General features: G+C 40.0%; 1 protein-coding gene and 1 long non-coding RNA gene across 2 annotated transcripts in view; one reads left to right on the top strand and one right to left on the bottom strand.

The window, feature by feature from the left end:
- The window catches only part of MEIS1 (Meis homeobox 1), a 677,893-nt gene that overhangs the window by 343,715 nt on the left and 320,451 nt on the right, over positions 1 to 13,727 (top strand). The window lies entirely within an intron of this gene.
- On the bottom strand, positions 10,800 to 12,223 carry LOC309871131. Its single transcript, XR_014315049.1, has 3 exons — positions 12,116 to 12,223; positions 11,183 to 11,302; positions 10,800 to 11,103 (listed from the first exon to the last, which is right to left on the bottom strand). It is a non-coding gene; the product is annotated as an uncharacterized lncRNA (long non-coding RNA).

The following is a 13,727-nucleotide window of genomic DNA, read 5'->3' as shown; positions in this document are numbered from 1 at the left end:
AGGAATACAAATGTAAGTTTACCACAAACATGATACCAAAGATGACAAAACCTTTCTTTGTTGAGTCTAAATTATGAACATTACTACTCAAAAGATCAAGGCTGGTAGTGTAGGTGAAGTAGATGACATCTGTCCACCCTTGGAAACATCTGTGCATCTCTGTGCTCGTATGCACCAAGGCTCCCTAGGAGTTCATCTCGCAGGTGGAACCAACCTTGTCCACTCCGCTCAAGACCCAGCCCACCCTCTCTCAGGCATTCTGATGCTCTGACCTCCTTCTTCACTACGATGGCTGCCATCACTTCTCTGAGCTCTCTCACTGTCCTCAGTGAACCACTGTTTCACAACACTTCCATTCTCTCCTTATTCCTGTTCCCTGTGACACACTGGGGAGTGGCCATACAGTTTCCCATTAAAACCCAGAACACTTCTGAGAGTCCAAGGGGACACAGTGATACTTACACAAGAACACGATACACTAGAACTATGTATACACAGCACACTAAATGTCCTGGGCAGGTAGAGCCAGGGGTCACTCTGGGAAGAAACGACTTTCTTTGCCGAGGGGTACCGTTTCACCTCAGCTTTTGATTATACTCCTCATGTTCTCCAGGACTTGGTGCCACCAGTTATTTCCTCATGTTTTCAGTTTGTTCGTTTATCAGTTTATTCACCTAAGATTCAAAAGGTGCCTGCTATGCCAATGTTATTTCTGACAACTCAGCTTTAATAAGGAGTTCATAACTTTATTGAGTATGTCCTCTCTCACAGAACGTGGAGGTCTTTTCCAAATATTGTAGCACTGTAAACCGTCTCTGTCCCATCCTCATGTTTCCAGTATCGCCTCTCTCTCTGACTTTGTCATCGCCTCCCACACAGTCTTCCTGCTTTCTCACCTGCACCCCTTAAATCTGTTCTCCACATAGTCACCTAGGAAATTTTTTGAAGTACAAATTAGACCCCAACCCTTCCCTCATAAAAACCGTCAGTGGCTTCGCATTGTAGATAGATCACAATCCAAACAGCTTCTCATGCCCCACAAAGTCCTGTTTGAGGGGACAGTGCCCACCTCAGCCCTCACTGCGATGGAAACACCACTCCTACCCGCTCCTCCTACCATCCCACCCAACCAGGCTCTTCTCCAGCTTCCTGGATTCTGTTGGTTCTTAAATGTGCCAGGCTCTCTCCTGCCAGAGGCTTTTATATTGCAGTTTTCTTTGCCTGGCTCTTTGCATAAATATTTCCTTTGTAGTCTTCAGCTCTTGCTTAAATGATCTCTTATGAAAAGCCTGAAAAGCCTTCCCTATAACAGCTTCCATGCTTATTTTCTTCATAGCATATTAATCCCTAATTGTTGTATTTATTTATTTGATTCCTTATTTACTGCCTGTGCTTCCTGTAAGGACATAAACTCTCTGAGGGCAGGGATTAGTCTCTTTCCCATTTATTCCTGTGTCTTGCCCTTTAGTTACAATACTCAGAACCTGGTGGGTGCTCAGTGTAATGCACAAATGAAAGTTGCAAATGATTTCATTTATATACTTTTACTTTGGGAAAGAAAATTTTCTGGAAGGGGATTTTTGATTCAAAGGCTTATGCTTTTTATATGTTTTTGAGGCTTTTGACATGTAGTACTCTCTAGGGAAGTTTTGGCAATTTATATCATCCCCAGCAGTGTGGTTATTAATGGATGTTAATTTATCATGTAATGTTGGTTTTGTCAGGTAGGTGGGTGAAAATTATATCTTGCTACTTCTGTCATCTGCATTTCTTTGATTACTAGTAAAATTAAACTTTTTCTTATGCTGTGAAACATCTGTATTTCTTTTCTTGTACGTGTATATATGTTAATTGCTTATTATCAATTTTTGAGAACATTAGTCATTTAAAATGTGAATTTTAGGAGTTCTTTATCTGTTAGGGATATGAAACTTTATTATAAAATGTAGCCAATACTTTTCTAGATTACCATTTTTCTTTTAACCTTACTGTTGTTTTCTAACAAAGAAATTTTAAAAATTTATGTAGTTGAATAAGTCAGGTTTTTTTTTAGTATTCTTGTCTTTGGTATTATTATGGAAAGTATTTTCCCATCAAAAGATTATATGAATATTATCCATAATATCTTAATGGTTTCATTTAAATATATCATCTGATACCATAATACATAGTATATGTGCTACATTTTAATATATATAAATACTTTTAAAAAATATTTTTGGTACAATACAGATTTAATTTCAATTTTTCCACTATTTTTATAGTATATCAAAATTGTTTGTTGAACAATTAATCCTTGCCTCAGTCATTTGAAATACCTTGTTTATCATATTAAAATCTTTTCTAAATACTTAGCTCCATTTCTGGATTTTCCGTTTGGTTCAGTATTCCCTTTGGTTGTTCTTGCACGGGTTGCCATACATATTATTATAGCTTGAAATTGTTAATAGTTAGAAAGACAGCATCCTCCTCTTTGCTTCCTTTTTTGATAGTGCTATTGTTATTCTGAAACATTTATTCAGGGGCACCTGGGTGGCTCAGTCAGTTGGGCATCTGACTCCTATTCTGGCTTAGGTCATGGTCTCAGGGTCATGGGATCAAGCCCAATGTCCCGCTTCATGCTCAGTGGGGAGTCTCCTGTCCCTCTCCCTTCCTCTCTACCCCTCACCTCCACCACCAAATTTCCCATTGGGCGTGCATGTGCACACACATGCTCTCTCTCACTCAAATAAATAAATAAAATCTTTTAAAAAAGTATTCATTCAAATGAACTTCAAAATTATTTCTGTCAGATTTTGTAAAAATCCGCTGAGTACTTTGAAAAGAATTGCCTTACATTTATATATAGATTCATGTAGGTATAATTCACTTTCAGTAAGATTGAGGCTTCTTACTAAAGAATCTGGTAATTTGAAGATTTACTGAAGTCTTCTTTGTAAGTTTGTTATTTTTTTAAGGGTGTATCATATATTTTTTATTTAGTTTATTCATAATTTTAATTTTTTTGTTTGCCATTTTAAATAGAATACTTTTTCATTGTATCTTTTTCAAACTAGTTGCTATTATGTAGCAAAACTATGTTTTTAGGACACAGATTTTTGAAAATGGCAAACATATATAACTTTTTTATTCATTCTCTGAAGCTTTTCTTTTGAGTTTTCTGGGTAGAAAAGAATAGAGTCTGAAAGAATGATAAGTTTTGCTCTTCCTTTCCATCTCCACTTCATCACAGTTGATCTGAAATACTTTTGCCTCACCTACATGCAAAGGCTTCCTAATGCCTCTCCCTTCTGTTAATCCTTGCTCACTCCAGTCTGTCCTACAGTTTGCTGAGAGATCTAACCACCCCTCTCTCTATTCAGAAAAATCCAGAATATTCCCTTTTTCATTTATTTGTTTATTTAGAAAATCCTCATGGAGCATCTGTCATGTGCTAGGCAATGCCAATAGTGAACAAATCTTCAGCTCTGTGAGCTTCCCATGACATGAAAAAGTGACAGATGTTAAACACCAACCAGCAAACAAGCATGCTATTGTAAATAGTAGTGAGCACTTGAATGCAAAAGACCAGACACTGTGAGTGGAGAATTCTAGGTCAGAGAAGCCCCTCAGAGGACATGACCTTTGGACTGTGACGGTGAAGATGAATGGGATTTGGCCAGAGGAAGAGTGGGAGAGTCTTCAGGATAGATGGAAAACAGGTACAAAGACCCCAAGGCAGAAAAAGTGGTGCTTTTGAGAAACAGAAAGTCAATGTGCCTAGAATGTGGTGAGTTAGGAAAGGGAGTGATTAGAGGCTGGACTTCTGAATCAAGCTTGATGTTGGTTACCTCAATGCTTTTAGTTTTAATTCTAAGTGCAAAGGAAACCATGGAAGACTTTAGGAGTGGGAATAACATGGTGTAATTTGCATTTCAAAAGGGCCTCTCTTCTACTGAATTAATGTATCATTTAATCAGTCATGGACTTGTATTTACAACTTATGCCCAGGGTTGCTGGTCCTTCAGCAAATGTTCTACATATCAGTTAGGGATTAATCCTTGTTTGTTAAAGACTTACTGACTTACAATCAACTTAAAAAATTGACTGAACATTTATTGAGCACCTAATATTTGGCAAGCATTATGATCACTTCTAAGGATATAAATATACAAAGACAGGCTCTCTCAGGGAGTTCACACCTAAAGCAGAGAGAGAGAGAACTGAATGTATGTAATTAGAACTAAATGTAATTTGAGACACATCCTAACAGAGTTAGACATTTTATACTACAGAATTGGAAGAAGGGGGCCCTAAATCTGGGGGCCAGCACACAGGGCAGAGGGAGAAGAGAGATCAGGGTTGGGACAGTGCTATAATGGAAGTGATGCTGAAGTTGAATTTTGACTATTATGTTCCTTAGATATAAAACCAAGAGACAAAAGAACAGTATGTGCATCTTCAGAGGCACGGGGTGGGGGGGGTGATTCATTCAAGACAGTGATAACTACATTAGTAAGAGACTTCAGAGAGAAAGTGGGAGAATGGAAGGAGATGAGGCTAAACATGTTGGTAGGGATATAAATGATCAAAGGGATTGTACCATTCGAAAGAAGTGCTTTATCTGGGAGGAAACAGGGTATCATTGAAGGATTCTGGGTAGGGAAGTGACATGATCAGATTTGTGGAGGATGGATTTGGCTTGGTTTAGTTTGGGGTTTTTTTAGAGAGAGGGAGAGGGAGAGCGAGAATGTTAAACAGGCTCCACACTCGGTGCAGATCCTGACTTGGAGCTCGATTCCTCGACCCTGAGGTCATGACCTGAGCTGAAATCAAGAATCAGATGCTTAACACCTGAGCCACCCAGGCACACTATTTTTATTTTTATAAAAATGTAAACCTGGTGTTCGTGTATAGATAAGGAGAATATGAGCAATGTCAGGTCTTGGGACAGATCTTGAGAAGAGTGAAGTGAGGTAGAAGAAAAAACCTAAGGGACTTTAAAGCCAATAGACAGTTGATATGGGGGAGAAGAGGATGAGCTCATTTGGGAACATGTTGGTTTAAGGCAGGGTTTGGCACCCTTTTTATATAAAGCATTAGATAGTAAATATTTGGGGCTTTGTTGGCTAGGTAGTCTCTGTCACAACTACTCAACTCTGCCTCTGAGGCATAAAGGCAGCCATAGACAGTATGTAAAGTATGTGGCTGTGTATTAGTAGAATGGGGTGGGCGAGTGGGTTGGATTTGACCCATAGGCTATAGTTTACCAACCCCTAGTTTAAGATATCTGGGGGACATCTGTGCCGATGGCTACCAGATACTCAAAAAAATCGGTCTGAAACTCAGAAGAGCTCAGGTTTAGAAAACAATGTTTTGGAAAAGTCAGTAGTTAGATCATAAATCACCCAATGGCAAGCCAAATCCCAGCTGCTAGAGGTGACTTGTTGAACAAGAATATGTTTGTGTGTAAACTTAAACTTAAATTTGAATACCTTTAGGGAGACAAAAACTCTTCATTTACCACAAGCCCCATAACTTCTTATTATAACCCATATACTGGGTTTATCTTTTATTATCTCTCCACTTTCTGTTCTCATTTAAATTTTCAACCCATCATTTTGATAGTGTTTGGTTGTAAGTAGAAAAGAAAAAGGTCAAGTACAAAACTTGAAGAATGTCAACATTTAAAAGGAAAGTAGTAGAAGAAATCTGTAAAAGGAAGAATGACAAATAGCAATCTTGGTCTGAAACAGAAATGGCTTAAAGTGAAGAATTTTCCATCTAAAATTGGTGAACAGTAAAACTCTTCAAGACCTAGGTCAAACACCACCTTCCTGTAAAGTCTTTGGCAATTACCCCAAAGTTTCTATTAATAAGAACTGCAGCCTTCACCGATACATCCTTTTCCATAAAACCTAGCATTTGTCTTTGATTACATTGCTTGATTGTATTGCTATCTTGAGAGTTTCTTACTATATGTAACCCTTGGCTCCCCAATGGGTTTATAAATTCCTTGAAGTTTAAGACTCCTAATTTCTCACCCTTTAGTTTTCTCACAATTCCTAGCACAGTAATAAATGCATAGTAGATACCCAACAAATAAATGTTGATCGGATATGACTTGCTTCCAAGGCCTAAAGAGCTGGTGCTTTAAGGAAATATCATGTTTGGTTTTATATTTAAGTTCCTGGAGCTTCAATTGTTTAGCCAGGTTTTCATCAATAGCCTGCCCATCCTTCTCCCTCCTACTGCCCTCCTCACAAATCTATTTTCCTTTGGCAATCCCATGTAACCGTAGAACCAATCCATCCTACCACACGTGGAGTTCCTGTCAAGTGTTCCACTTTCTATTCGATGACTTCTCTTATTTCGTACTTATTTATCCTAATGCATTGTCCTTTTGACCCAAAGAATTATCTAATGGTTTTTACAGAAGGTGTGCATAAAAGTAGCCTTCCTCAATTTAACCACAGTGGTACTTAGTATGTCTTCAAACTGCTTTTCAGCCAATGAGTAATACACTGCTTTTTAAAGAACCCCTGCTAAATAGTTAAACAACTGAATCTCCACCAGGAAGCTGGGGAGACTGATTCCACAGGTTAAGCGTTGACCAACATCCCTGAGGAAGTCACTGACTCAGACTCCGTGAAGGTTCCAAATGCTAAGCTCCTCCTATCAGGCTCACATCATACCTCAATGCCTGCTGTCAATTTGACTGACTCCATATTTGATACAAGACATAATGTGAGAGGAGTTGGTGCCAAGGGGCTTCTATTCACACAAACTTCCAATGGAATAATTCCCTTCATTTTCAATGGTAAATTTACCCTTACCGGAGTATAGAAGTGGCCCTTGCTTAATGTAGAATTCTAAGGTCCTTGCCTTAGAAGTAGAATTTCATGTATCATGACATGAAAATTAATGTATATGTCAAGGAGTTTACTTACCTTCCTATAATTGTTTAGTGAGCTTCAGACATCCAAATTTGAGAATAGAAAGCAATGACTATTGCTTCATAGAGTTAACATGCTAACAAATTACTACTCCAAATTCTCCACCACTCAAGAGCATTACTTCTTATGTAATAAGGTACAGCTCACATGAAACACAAATACACCTTTTTGAACGTAGCAGCCTATTCAAGATTTAGCCAAAAATAATAGCTCTCCTTTTGAATCATTTGCAAATCTAAAATATAATGGAAAGAGAGGTATGTGTTAATAAACACAAGCTAACCTTTCAAATAAATTCATTATACTGTTATACCCACAGCAGCTGGTAACCTTCTGACATTCTTATCTCCTAAACTTTTTGTTTTCTATCCATCTGTTAAGTATTAAACAATGTCAGTTCTTCCCTCCCAACTCTAGATCTACCCCATCAAACTAGACTAAATAGAACTAAATTCAATTACTACATTAAGATATATTCTGCCTTACTGAAAAACAAAATATCTCCTTTTTACCTTAAATCAAAAGGCATGCTTGAGCTACATGCCTCCTGCTAACTGCAGCTTCTGAGATGGAAGAGGGAAAGCAGAAGCTGTATGCATTTCTTCTCCTGTGCTTCCTACGACATTTTTCTCTTAGAAACTTAAATCCCTCCATCTAGGAGGTAATCAAGAATAGCTTAAGACCACTCTTACTCCAGCCACATTTGTGCTGAACTCTAAAACAGCAAACTTGGGATGTGCTGGGATACAGTTTGAAGGTCCCCAAGTGGACATTTTGGAAGTTAAAACTTTGTTTCAGAAGAATGCCACTTTTCTGGCCAATGAAAGTATGAGTTGATACATGTCCCAGAGACACTAAGTGGATTGTGTAGAGAGAGGATAAGAAGAATGGACACCAGCTCCAGTGGGTACCCTTCAAGTACAAGAAGATAAGACCCTGCCTGATATCAAACTCCAAAGAGAGCTAAGTTAGTGTTCTGTCCCAAAAGCTTCTATCCTATTCTTTATAACAGCCTGTCATTGAATCATCAAAGTCATTCCTCCAAGACAAGGCTCTACTATACCAATGTAATAAAAATCCTTAACAGGAATAGCTACCATGGGTCATTAGCAATAATAATCTGCCAAATCTAGTTCATGCTATTCAGGGGCCACCAAACTGCCACCCCAAGTCATGACAGAAACTACAACTGGATGAGGGGAATTCATCTACGTGCTAACCCCTGGGGCGAGGTGCTAGTTGAGGTGGGAATAAATGACATTTTTAGACACTGCTGAATGAAAGACAAGAAATACTTTCTTTCCATGTACAGTAGGAAATAGTTTTCTTGTAAATGATTCCTTTAAAATAAAAAAGAGGATTGTGTATAACAAGAATCATGGAAGTTCTACATAAATTCCTGAAGTTTGGGAAACACGGACATTGAAGAAAATGACACACTAGAAGGTGGCATAATTTCCCTTCAATTTCCCGCAAATGACCTTCTCAAACTTCCCTCCAAGGGTTGGCCTCTGGCATTTGAACTAGAACCCTGAGCACCTACTCAGTAATATGGAAATCTGGGAGCTGTCCACTTCCATTTACTCTCACTCCTGGCCCCTTCTAGGTGTGAGCCAGAAGGAAACAGGCTTCTGTTGAGCCAGGGTCCTCAGCTGTAGTATGGCATGGTCCTAATGACAAGATCCCAAAGCTTCTCACAGAGAAAGTCTGCTACAATGGGAATTGTCTATGGATGAGAAGTCCTAGGAAGGGCTTTCTTTTATGAGGAGGTTAAGCATCTAGGTCATGGACTGTGATTTTTAGGCCCGCTGAAGTCACCATCAGCTGGGAACTACTGTCAGGGTGTGTGTGAATCCAGGCTGGCTGCGTGAGGAACAGACAGCAGGCACCCCCTGGGTTTCTGAATCACCAGCCTCCTGATGGTGATCAGAGCACCAAGAAGGGACTAATTTAAAAACCAAACAATGTAGTAATTGCCCCTGGTCACCAGGTTGCCTTGCTTTTGGAAGGCCGCTGTTTCCGATTAGTGGGGCCTGGATCTGATGGGGACTAACAAAGTGTAACGAATGATCAAAGCAATAGTTAGAACAGTGCGAGTGCCCAGTGATTGATCTGGATGACGTAATAATGATAACCAATGAGGTGAGGCAGGTGGCGGTCCCCTCCAGGTAAATATGGGGGTGGGCCCTGGACAGGTCAAGACTTTTATCTGTTTAGGGAAAAGAAGGTCAGAGGGTGGAAGCAGAGGCACACAGAAAGGAAAGAATGAAGCGTTCACACAGGAAGCTTTTGGATGGAAACAGAAGAGGTCAGCCATGGCTGAGAATAAGATTCTTGTTCAGAGACAGAGGTTAAGATTGCCAGTCCTATCATGTCACTAACCCAACTACAAAAGTACTGATTGTGAGGGAAACTCAGCTCTCTGTAAATAATTTAAATTTAAAAAGGGCTCGTTTTCAAGTTATTTTTGATGATCATGTTTTCTGAGTAGCAGAGGAATTACCTCTTAAAAAATGAAAAATAAAAAAATAAAAGCAGGGTCTCAAAGGAAGGGTCTCCAAGAGATAATATGCACACTCATGTTCATAGTGGCACTGTTCACAATTGCCAAGAGGTAGAAGCAACCCAAGTGTCCGTCAATGGATGAATGAATAAATAAAATGTGGGATATAAATATAAAGTGGAATATTATTCAGCCTTAAAAAGGAAGGAAATCCTTTTTAAAATCCTCAAATTTCATCCATGTGCTACAACATGGATGAAATTTGAGGACATTCTATTAAGTGAAATGGTAGTCATAAAAGGATACTGTAGGATTCCACTTATATGAGGTATCTAGAGTAGTCAGATTCACAGAAGCAGAAAGCACAATGGCAGTTGCCATAGGCTGGGGAAAGGGGGATAAGGGGGGGCTTGTTTAATAGGTATAAAATTACAGTTTTGCAAGATGGAAAAATTTTGGAGATCTGTTTCAATCAATGTGAATATACTTACCACTACTGAACTGCACACTTAGAAATGGTTATGATGGTAAATTTTATGTTGTGCTTTTCACCACAATTTAAAAAACCAAAAAACAAAAGAGACTGACAGATTTATTATTATGTGGATAAAAATACTTTTTAAAAATAACATTATACATTTCCTGTTTCCTCAAATAGTGTGTGCAGAATCTTATTTGACTCCTACTTTGAAATTTCAGTTATTGTACCAGGCAGAGGATAGTGTTGGCTTTAAAGTCTTTTGAGGTAGTCTTTGCTCCTAGACAGAGGGCCCCAGAATGATGAATATCTGTAGTTTTTATGTTGGTGTCTTGTGCATCTTATGCTACTTGTGTTGTCAGGCTTTCAGCTCTCACTTTTTTCCTGTGGACCAGTTTCTATCCTCCAAATTTGTTAAAATGAGGAAATGATACATTACTTCAATGTTATGGAAAATGAGGATAAAGAGATGCAGATCAGGGACCAAGAGGTCCTGCTAATCACCTGAGCTGTGGTACGTAGTCTTGGGCCCTCCTGCTTTTCTCTCACTGGAAGACTGTTGTGCGTCTGGTTGCCTACAGTTCTATGGTGTTCTGCACAGGCAACCCTGCTAACTCTGGAATCATGGGTGGGGAGACAGAGCTTTATTATCAACCTAACCCAAGAGTCATATGCACAAATATTACTGACTCTAAGGTTCATCTCTGATCAAAATTGAGACCCTGTGACTAAAGGTAAGTCCCTTTTCTGAGAAAAGATGGGCTAGCTTTCTTCAGAATAGAACCAATGTTATTAATAACGCTGGTCTTTAATGCTAATTTGGTTCTTATTGAATAAGAAAAGAAAATTCTATCCTTGAAAAAAAGCTGGTATTTTTAAAGCATTTTTTAAAAAGATTTTATTTATTTATTTGACAGAGATCACAAGTAGGCAGAGAGGCAGTGGGGGGTGGTGGGAAGCAGGCTCCCTGCTGAGCAGAGAGCCCAGTTCGAGGCTTGATCCCAGGACCCTGGGATCATGACCTGAGCCAAAGGCAGAGGCTTTAACCCACTGAGCCACTCAGGCACCCCCTAGAAAAGCTGGTATTTTTAAAGAAGAGGGTATATTCTCAAGAACTCAGTGATCCTAAGTGATGCTCCATGGAGAACAAGATGTCTTCTTTTTCCTGGCCCAGTCTGCTGATGGATCTGCAGTCAGAGATTTTTCTGTCAAATTGTGTATTTTAGAAAGTTTATTCTGAAGCCCTACTGAAATGTGCTACCTCACCTAGGTGTGAGCCTTAGGACCTCAGGCCTCTCACACCATAGCTTTTTTATTCTGCTTCTTCTCCCAGGCTGAAGGCAAGTCCCTCTTGCTCATTTCCATTTGGAGGCTGCAGACACACACCTGGGAAGTAAGGAAAGGGGAAGGAAGGCAGGAATAGAAATGAACAGCTGTATCCTGATGACAGGATGTTAGTCACCATCTCACCTCCCCACCCCATGAGCTCATAGAGTAACCCACACTCTTTTCTGGAGGGCAGCCCAGCAGTCACACATGGCGTGGGGACAGGGACTGACTATAGTGGGTAGACCAGGTGTGAATCCTCACTCCACCGCTCACTAGATCTGTGGTACTGTACGAGATCTTCCACTTGTCCCAGCCCCTGTTTTCCCATCTTTGAAATGGTGTCACTTTCCTGCTTCCCCTGCAAGTTTACCATTAGGATACACTAAACCATAGCTGTGAAAACACACTGCCAAGTGTTAGGTCCCTACACAAGTGTGAGGCCTTTTTGCTTACTACCATTTGGCACATGCAAATCCTGGTGCTGTTGACACAATTGTCCTTTATAGCACTTGGCAATTTGGACTTCGCTGACAAGCAGGAGAGAGGTGGGAACATTTGCCTCTAACTTTAGTTTGAAAGCAAAGTTTAAAAGGTTTTTCATGAAACTTGCCACATGAGTCTGTCTCAGGTTTTGCATATCTCTTGTCCATACTGGCTCACTTTCCCCAAGTGCCTTCTCAGACTACCCTGACCCCTCTCTGACCTCTCCTCCCATGCCAACCTTTTTTCAAAACAAACTACTAGGTAAGCCAGCAGAATTTCTCTTTCTAATAATCCAAATGCCATTTCCAAGAGACTGGTACACCTTGACAAAAAGACCTTTCATTCTGCAGCCTATCTGGGGTCATAGTGCTGACTAGGGTGATGAACTTGAACTAGGGTGATGCCAGGCTCCCGGCAGTCTCCAAGGTCCGCACGCATCCTCTGGTGGCAGATTAGGCATTTCCCTGAATGGTCTTTCATTGTCACACTATTTTCCTGAAGGGTCTTGGAAAATCATTAGCGGCCACAAAATATTTTCCAAGCTCCAAGATTTTTCTTCTCGGTGACTTTTAAACCTCTCTGAGCCTCCCTGTTCCATCAGTGTCCACCCTTTGGGGCTCCAAGCATATTCGACTTAATTCGTTTTTATGCTTTAACTGTTTAAATAGTTAACAGTAGAACTTAGACTTCGAAAACCCAACCCCCACCACCCCCACCCCCGCCAATTGCCTATGTGTCTGAGGTTGTCAGATCAAGACGGAAAAATACCTCTAATTGTTTCCAGACAATATACGACGCTCTCACTCTGGGTGAAAATACGTATAACTTACATATTCACAAAGGATCTCTGGGAGGCCTGTGGGAGATTCCTGCAAGCTGGGCTTTTTTTGTACATTCCAGTCCACTGGAAAATAAAACCCAGTTTTAAAACTGAACCAGGAGCTTTCACTTCCCCTAGATTATCCTAGATGAGTAGCTATAGCCGGTTTCATTTTTTTTTTTCCCAAAAAACTACTTTTCTTTTCCGATCTTAATAGATTTTTATCTTGGGTTTGTATGCCAGAAAGTAAATACTTTGGTCCAGAGGAAGTGACAGATCTTCACTGAAACACAGCAGACAGGTATTCTGCACCCCATCCAGGTGTAACAAATACTCGACATCTCTAGGAATCACTCCCTCCTCAAGAATTTCATCTCTGGGCCTGAAATCCCATCACTGAGAGATTCATTCATTTGAGTATACAAGACTTTTTAGTTTTCAGAACTTGCCCATTTGAGTACAAATATAGTTATTGACAGTTAAGACCTTAGTTCCACTCTAACAAAATTTCCAAACGTGGTCAGAATGAGACTCTGGATTAGGAACTAGAGAAGGGAATCCTGGAGGAGGAAGAGAAGAAAGTAGAAAAACAGTGGACAAGCCTACATTATACTCAACACCCTGTGTGTTCCAGGCACTTTCTAAGATTTACATTAGATAACCCGTGTTACGTTGTCATGAGGGAGGTATTATTGAGCCCATTTGAAGACAAGACTGGGAATCCAGAAAGCTGATTAAATTGCTCAGATCATACAGAGTACTTGCTTTACTTTAACCCTGGTGATTTTTCTATGCATTGATATTAAATATCTTTTCGGGAGGTTTTTTGGTAATGAATATTAAACTAATATTTATTTACCATATGTTGAGGAAGTTATTATATATCGAATAATGTATGTTATTATATCATATTGAATACATGTTGCTTATAATGAAGAAGGTTTTTCCGTTTTGCGACCTCACGGGTTCATTCACCATACTCCTGGGAATATCACCACAGTTTAGGAACCAGCACCATGCTAGAGACCAGCTGTTGTTGAGAGCAGGACAGGGCCAAAAGCTGATGGGTGTGAGTGAACCCTCCTGGCAGTGTACACAGACTGGCCCCTTTGGAGCCTCCTAAGGGAGCTGGGGACTGGGGGCAGCAAGCAGCTCAGTGGACTAGGGAGATCAGCCACC

Source organism: Mustela nivalis (genome assembly GCF_964662115.1).
Source record: "Mustela nivalis genome assembly, chromosome: 8".
In the NCBI taxonomy this organism is placed as follows: Eukaryota; Metazoa; Chordata; class Mammalia; order Carnivora; family Mustelidae; genus Mustela; species Mustela nivalis.
This window is presented reverse-complemented; position numbering and strand designations above follow the sequence as displayed.